Genomic DNA, 8,962 nt, shown 5'->3' with positions numbered 1-8,962 from the left:
AGGAAGACGGGGTTGACAGCCCGGGCCCGCGAGCAGAGAGAGAGCGAGGGAGCGAGCGCGCGCGGGGAAAGCGGCAGCGCCGACAGGTGGGGCCGGGCGAGCAGAGAGAGAAGGGGGCGGGTGCGCGGAAGGCGGCCGCGCCGACAGGCCGGGCCCGCTGCGCAGAGAGAGGAGGGGAGGGAGGCGCGCGCGCGAGAGATGGGCCGGCTGGGCCGAAAGGCCGAGGGGGCGGCTGGGTTGGGCTGCTTTACCTTTTTCTTTTATTCTGAATTGTTTCTCCCTTTTCTTTTATTTATTCTATTTGATTCAAATTCAAATGAGCCCCAAATTCAAATTAGACCTTTTGAGAATTATGCACCAAACAAAAGTGAAATCTAGGGTTCAACATGATGCAACAAATCATACTCCCTTAGGGTTTAACATAATAAACTATAGTTACAAGTAAAATAAGCACTTAGCTCCTATAGAAATGAGAGAGAAAAGAATTAGGAAGGATGAGAAAAGGAAGTAACACCTGAATTTGTGAATATGAGCAAAGAAATTTTATACCCCCAAATTCAGGGTGTTACAAACCTATCCCCCTTAAAAGAATCTCGCCCCGAGATTCAAGGTTGGTCAGCAAAGAGTTCAGGGTATTTGGCCTTCAGGTCATCTTCTCGTTCCCAGGTTGCTTCATCCTCCGAGTGGTGACCCCATCTGACTTTGCACATTCTGATGGTATTCCTCCGGGTGACTCTGTCTGCAAACTCCAGAATCTGCGTTGGCTTCTCTATATATGTCAGATCCTCCTGGACTTCCAAGCCCTCCACTGGTAACTGTTCTTCTGGTACTCGCAGACACTTCTTCAATTGCGACACATGGAACACATTGTGCACTGCTGACAAGCTCTCTGGTAGGTCAAGCTGGTAGGCCACTTCTCCACGCTTGGCTTGAATCTGATATGGTCCGACGTACCGGGGTGCTAGCTTGCCTTTGACTCCGAACCTTCTGACTCCCCTGATAGGTGACACCTTCAGATAGACGTAATCTCCCACTTCGAAACTCAGTTCCCTTCTCCTTCTGTCCGCATAGCTTCGCTGTCTTGATTGGGCTGTCTTCAGGTTCTCCCGAACCATTTTGATATTCTCTTCGGCTTCAAGCAAGATGTCGGGGCCAAACACCTGTCTCTCTCCAGGCTGGTCCCAATGCAGCGGAGTCCTGCAACTCCGCCCATAGAGCGCCTGAAACGGTGACATCTTCAAGCTGGCCTGGTAACTATTGTTGTAGGAGAATTCTGCATAAGGTAACCTTTTGTCCCACCCTGACTTGTCTTGCAACGCACAGGCTCTCAACATATCTTCTAGGATCTGGTTAGTTCTTTCAGTCTGACCGTCTGTCTGCGGGTGATAAGCTGAGCTGAAGTTCAAATGTGTGCCCAAAGCTTCTTGTAGCTGCTGCCAAAAATGAGATGTGAACTGCGTTCCTCGATCTGACACTATCTTCTTCGGCACACCATGAAGGCAGACTATCCGTGACATGTATAACTCAGCTAACGTTGCTCCGGTGTATGTTGTCTTCACAGGTATGAAATGGGCCACCTTTGTTAAGCGGTCCACAACCACCCAGATGGAATCGTAGCCGGCCCGGGTACGAGGTAGGCCAACTATGAAATCCATCCCGATCTCATCCCACTTCCACTGAGGAATCCGCAATGGCTGCAACAGTCCGGCGGGCCTCTGATGCTCTGCTTTGGTTCTCTGACAGCTATCACAGATGGCGACATATTCTGCGATCTCCCTTTTCATACCATACCACCAAAACCTCCTTTTTAAATCCTGGTACATCTTCTCACTTCCAGGGTGTATGGAGTAGGCTGTCTCATGAGCTTCCTTGAGGATCAGTTCCCGAATAGGTTTGAGGTCGGGAACACACAATCGGTCCTTGAACCAGATTACTCCTTCTTCATCCTCTCGAAAGTCTTTGCCTCTTCCTTCTAGGATCAGCTGCCGGATCTTGTTGATGTTTTCATCATCCTTCTGCCCTTCTTTGATCTCCCGCTCTAGGGTGGGCTCTAATTCCACTGTCACTCCTTGCGTACTGTTCAGGAAACCGAGGCTCAGTCTGTCGAACTCCTTGGCTAACTCATACGGCATTGGGTGCGAGGCCAACATATTGACTTGACTTTTCCTGCTCAGAGCATCTGCAACAACATTGGCTTTGCCCGGATGGTAATGTATCTCCAACTCATAGTCTTTGATCAATTCCAACCATCTTCGCTGCCTCATGTTTAACTCTGACTGGGTGAATATGTACTTCAGACTCTTATGATCTGTGTAGATGTCGCACTTCTGCCCATACAGGTAATGTCTCCAGGTCTTTAAAGCATGAACCACTGCTGCCAATTCCAGGTCATGTGTGGGGTAATTCTTCTCATGGATCTTCAGCTGTCGAGATGAGTATGCTACCACTCTTCCTTCCTGCATTAGCACACATCCCAATCCGGTGTACGAAGCATCGCAATACACTGAGAATGACTTGTGGACATCAGGCAAGACTAACACAGGAGCTGTAGTCAATCTATTCTTCAGTTCTTCAAATGCTTCCTGACACTTTTGAGTCCACTTAAACTCAACTTTCTTCGCTAGCAACGCTGTCATTGGTCTAGCAATCTTTGAAAAGCCCTCAATGAAACGCCTATAGTATCCAGCCATTCCAATGAAGCTCTTGATCCCACGAACATCCTTCGGTGCTTTCCAGTTCAGGATATCTGCTACTTTCTTTGGATCCACTGCTAACCCATCTTGATTTATGATGTGACCCAGAAATAAGACTTCATGAATCCAGAACTCGCACTTGCCCAGCTTGGCATACAACTGATGCTCTCGAAGTCTTTGCAATACCATCTTCAAATGCTCCACATGGTCTTCCTCACTTCGAGAGTATATGAGGATATCATCGATGAACACTACCACAAACTTGTCCAGGTAATCCATGAACACACTGTTCATCAGGTACATAAAGAAGGCTGGCGCATTTGTCAATCCAAAGGACATAACTGTGAACTCATATAACCCATACTTGGTGATGAATGCCGTCTTCGGTATATCCGAGGGTCGGATTCTGAGTTGATGGTAACCTGACCTCAGATCTATCTTCGAGAATACGCTGGCACCTCTGAGCTGGTCAAACAGATCTTCTATCCTTGGCAGGGGGTACTTGTTCTTGATAGTTACTTCGTTCAAGGCTCTGTAGTCTATGCACATCCTTTTGGTACCATCTTTCTTCTCTACAAACAACACTGGAGCGGCCCAAGGCGAGGTGCTTGGCCTGATGTAACCCTTCTCTAGCATCTCATCTATCTGCTTCTTGAGTTCCACCAATTCTGGTCCAGACACTCGATAGGCTCTCTTTGAAATGGGGGCGGTACCAGGGATAAGCTCTATGGCAAATTCGACTTTTCTCTCGGGTGGCATGCCCGTTAGTTCCTCGGGAAACACATCCGGAAAGTCCGACACAACCTTGATAGCCTCGAGCGGGTTGGGCTCCTTACTATCAACTGAAATCTGGTGACAGACTCCTTCTTCTGACTTAGGCATCCTTAGCTCGGCCACTACCTCTTCTCCTGACGGGGACTTCAATGTTATGGTCCTCTTGTCACAACTAACATTTGCTTCATACTTCATTAACCAGTTCATCCCTAGAATCACATCTATCCCGGGGGTGCCTATTACTATTAAGTCACTGGGGAATCCTATCCCCCTTATTTCCACCATTATGTTTGAACATATTTTATCTGTTTGCACCTTGCCACCAACCGAATTAATCCTCATGGGTGGCATCATTGCCTCTACTGAGATGTTATGCAATTCTACCCATGTTGCAGTGACAAAAGAATGAGTTGCACCAGTATCAAATAACACTTTCGCGGGATGAGATTCGACTGAGAACATACCTACTGCCACATCTGGTGCATCCTGGATTGCTTCGGCCTCCAAGTGGTTCACCTTTCCACGGTTGTACGCTTGGTTACGATTGCCTGCTGCCGGCTGCAGTACACCTTGCCTTGTGGGAGCATTGGGGTTGGTCTGCTGCTGCGCCGTCTTCTTTGGGCACTGCATCGCCCAGTGGCCTTGATCTCCACAGTGGAAACATCCTCTGCCTCCTCCTTGTGCTGGGGCTGCTTGGTTGCTCTGATTCGCTGCTGGGGCAGGAAGGCGAGGTGCCTGGTTGTTCTGCTTCTGATACTGGTTACCTCCCTGCTGGCTGTGCTGACGATACTGCTGCTGCTGCTGCGGGTACTGTCTCTGAAACTGCTGCTGATGCGGACGCTGATTCTGATTCTGATATCCCTGTGGGTGACCAGGTCTGCCTTGCTGAGATGAACTGCCTGAGAAACGTGGACGGCTGATGCCTCCGGACTGGGGTCCACTCATCTTGCGCTTCCGATCTTCCATGTCCTTGCGCTTCTTCTCAGTCATGACTGCCCTATCGATCAGGTGCTGGAAGGTGGGGAAGGTGTGATTCATCAGCTGGTAATGCAGGGGATCCACCAAACCTCTCATGAACCTGTACTGCCTCTTGGCATCAGTGTTGACATCCTCAGGTGCGTAACGAGACAGCTGCAGAAACTTGTCTCTGTACTCACTAACAGACAGGGGTCCCTGCTTCAGAGCCAGAAACTCCTCCTTCTTCACAATCATCAGTCCCTCTGGCACATGGTACCGACGGAAACTCTCACTGAATTCCTCCCAAGTGATGGCTTCGGGGTCAGCATGGGTGGCGAGGTAGGACTCCCACCAGGACTGGGCTGCTCCCCTCAGCTGGCGGGGACCATACAGAACCTTCTCTCTGTCATCGCATTGGGCGGTGCGCAGTTCCCTCTCCACTGCGCGCAGCCAGTCTTCTGCATCCATGGGGTCAGCAGAATGGGCGAAGGTAGGAGGGTGCCCTCTCATGAACTCACCACGCTTATCTCGTGGCATCTGGGGCATCTGCACTTGCAACTGGGGTTGGGGCTGCTGTTGAGCCTGCTGCATGGCTGCCAGAGTCTGCCCAATGGCCTGCACTGCCTGGGTCTGCATCAAGAACATCTGCTCCACTGACATCGGGGGTGGTGGGGGAGGCTGCCTCTGATTTTCCTCCTGCTGGTCATGCTGCTCCAGCTGAGCACGCCTGTTGCATCGGCGCCTGTTGTCAGACATCTGTGGAAGACATTCATACATCAGCATTGATCTTACAACCCTTCAGCATAAGAAAAGAGAATACAGAATTCTTCATGACATTGAGTGAACAAAGAGCTTCACTGATCCTCATTCATGATTCAACACAGCTTCTCAGATAAGTAAGGAAAGTAAGAGTAAATGGCTTCCCAACTAAACAACTGACTTCATTAATATTACTAGCTAAGCCAAACTGCAGGGGAAACCCACATGTTGGCTACAGTCATTACAAAGATCCAAATCCAGTACAAGTTCATCATAACAAGCATGCAAGCGACTGATAAGCAAACTAAACTAAATGGAAGCAACTGATAAGCAAACTAAACTGACTACCTAAGACTAAGACATCTGACTTAAGAATTATTACAAACTTCGACGCTAACGACCTAAGGATCCAGATCTATCCTGGTCTTACAGACAGGGGAACCATAAGTGTGGTGACCACGTGGCGGTGAGCGGTATGGGTGCTGAGTCCCAACAGGAGCGGGAGAACCACCCTCCTGGTGATGGCGCTCTGCCAACTCAGCACGCAACTCCGCAATCTCCGATCGAGCCCTGCTTAGCTCGTCCAGAGAGTGATCCAGCTCCGTGTTAAGCACTGCGACTAGGTTGACTGTGCTGCTCAACCTAGGGTTAGCCTCACCAACGGGTGAGACAACCACACTCTCTGTGCTGCCAGTAGGGCGGCGGGGGTAGTACCGAAGGTTAAGACCGTCGGCCACGCCACCGAACAAAGAACAGTACTGAGAGAGTGCACGTCGTGCTGCATCCTGCATAGCCGCCTCTGCAGTGTCCCTCTCGGAGATGGAATAGTGCTCCGAAACGGCCTCCGCACCCCGGAGGTCATCCTCCGGACGGCGAACTAGGCAGGTAGCCTCCCAGCGGTCCGGGTACCTCCCGCGACTGTGCTGGTAGACTACACAACGATACTCGATCGACCAGGTGTGCCGGTCGAAAGCCTGGCGCAGCAAGGTGTCGAGTGCGTCGTGGAAGTGACAACCGCGAGCGGCGTCACGGGTGATGGGTCGGGCGACCCATCCTTCCGCCTCCTGCGGCTCAGAAGACTCCGTGCTGTGGTCTGAGTCGTCGTCGTCGGGGTCTCCTCCAGTAGCTCCTCCAACAGCTCCTCCAACAGCCGGGACGTCCCGCGGTGGAACAAGGGGCGCCTCCAGCCGGGCAACAGAGGAACGGGGCCTCACGGTCTCCACCTCTTGCTGGGGTGAGGAGGAAGAGCCCTGCTGCTCTCCGTGCTGGCGCCGGCGTTCCTGCTCCTCACGCAGGCGGTGGTGCAGCCTCTCCAGGTGACTCGACTGTCCGGACACGGTGCGGTGCAGAGGACGCTCCGCAAGTCGAGACGGCAGGAAAGGAATCACCGACTTACGTGCAGTGTGTCTAAGACGAGCCATCTACAAAAGACACCGTAAGCATAAGAGTAAGAGCAGAACTAATATGACAAGTGAATAAACCAAAGACAGAATAAGATAAAAAATTTAACAAGGTATTGTATAGATAGATAGTAAAATATAGGGTTGGTCGAGGTGACCGACTTTTTGAAGTAACATCAGATGTCAAGGTGAGGGGGAGGGTCAATAGTCCTTAGTACGGCCAGTGCTACTCTAGGTCAGCGGTCCTACAGTCAGCATGGGCTTTGATACCACTTATGTCACACCCGGTTTTGGAAGGCAAACCGAATGCGAACTATGTACGTGCCAGGATCAGAACTCACGTACACAGCGATTACATAAATGAACATCATCACACAATGCTCGAATAGTAACATAAAAGAGTACTTATTACATCATAGAGTCGTAGACATCCACATAGTCATTGTCTTAACAAGTAAATCAAAGTGCTAAACGAAACGCAGTAACGATAAGGCCTTCACAGGCAGCTGACTGGGGGTTGCCGCCAACCCACACCTAGAACTCATCGTAGTCTTGAAACTCCTGGAAGTCTCCTTCCACGGCTTCGCCTTCTCCTGAGCAGTGATTACAATGCGGACAACCTGGTGTTTTGTGGTAAAGCAAGGATGAGTACACATCAACGTACTCAGCAAATGTCCCGTTTGGCTGAGGTGGACTAGCTTTATGTGGGGTTAGGCTCAAGCAGTTGCTTTTAGTTGGTCAAGTATTAATCATTAGTAGAAGCCAGATTTTAGCATTAACCAACCCGTAAACCATTTCCTCATCGAGGAACATCATCATCATAGTCGAACCAAAACCATAACATAATCCTTGTATCTCGAACCATCTGTATCTCTAATCAAAGAGGATCCCAAGGCTGCTCTTAACCGTGAGCACGGCTGATATACCAGTTTCACTACCCTCTGCAGAGGTTGCACACTTTACCCATGAGCCATGATTCCCTTTCTACCCGGGGAGAGCTAATCCCCATTGACCACTACCTAGGTGGTCCGGCAGGGCATCACTACGTAGCTTTTACAAAGATTCCCTAGAGATCATAGCTGCCCGTTAGGTTTCTCCAGTTTGATAAACACAGTACCCCTCCCCGCAGGAGAGTGACTAACAAAGAGCAAAACGAAAGAACCTCGGCACTCAGCCTCGGCAGAGCAAGCACTGTGCCTGGACCCCATTGACGGCACGACGGCTAAGCAACTACACCTCTGGTTCATCCAATTAATCAGCTAAGGGCATCCCATTTCACCCTCATGGTTGCACTGTTATCCCGGGTGGTCTCTCAACGAACCAGTCCTTACGGAGAGGTACTCAGGAAACAGCCTGAGCCCCCTAGAGTATCACAAGGTCATCAACATCAACAGGATAACAGTATCATAAATAGCCACATCATGTTCATTGATTATGTTAAAGCAGTAGCAAAGTGCTAACCATAATAACCCAGTAGGTCATCAAGGACAAAGTAAAGTGTAAAGCTAGTCAATCCTTAGGTTTCAAGTAAGTAATGCGGGGTAGTAAGTTATAAATGAATAGGACATAGTGGGACAGAGGACACTTGCCTTCACCAAACTGCTGATCAGGGACTTCCTCTGCAACTGCCTCGGGAAACACAGACTGCTCGTTGTCTACGCAAAGCAATCATTCACACTATGCACTTGGGAAAATAACAGACAAAAACAATATACCAAACATATACAGCAAAGAGGGGTCACAAGTTCATAACAGAAAAGGGATAGGCACTCTAGTGTTCCCTAGGTCTGGGGGTAGAGGATTACACAAAGTGATTCATTATCCACTAATCAGGTTCAAGTCAGTGGTGGGATTAAATAATTATCTGGTTTAAGTTCCTCAACTTAAGTGTTTGAGTCTACAAACTTAAGTAATCCAACTTTTATTAAAGTCTACTCACTTCCAATTATCTTAAATAAGGTTTCAATAGTCTTAATCCTATCCTAGTGATTAGCTATAAATTAATACATGGAAACAGCAGGGAAACATTGCATAAACAGATAGATAATAATATTATGAACATTTTGCAATTTGAAGCACCTAATTTGGAGTTCATATGACAAAGTTATGAATTTTACAAGTTTAGGGGTTAAAATTATACCCTAAGGACTTATTTTTAATTAAATAAAAGGGCCAGGGACTTAACTGCGAGAAACCAGGGACGGCGGGCGCAATTTCCAGAAAACAGGGGGGCTCTTTAAGAAAAAACGCGGGCGAAGGGGTATCGGGCGCCTACAGCCGTCAGATCTAAAGCGAACGGCCAGGATTAGATCCTGCGGGCGGGCGCGCGAGCGCGCGGCGGCGGGAGCGGCTGACAGGCGGGGCCGGGCGGACAGCGCG

This window comes from Zea mays, chromosome 3 (genome assembly GCF_902167145.1).
Source record: "Zea mays cultivar B73 chromosome 3, Zm-B73-REFERENCE-NAM-5.0, whole genome shotgun sequence".
NCBI classification, from domain to species: Eukaryota; Viridiplantae; Streptophyta; class Magnoliopsida; order Poales; family Poaceae; genus Zea; species Zea mays.
This window is presented reverse-complemented; position numbering follows the sequence as displayed.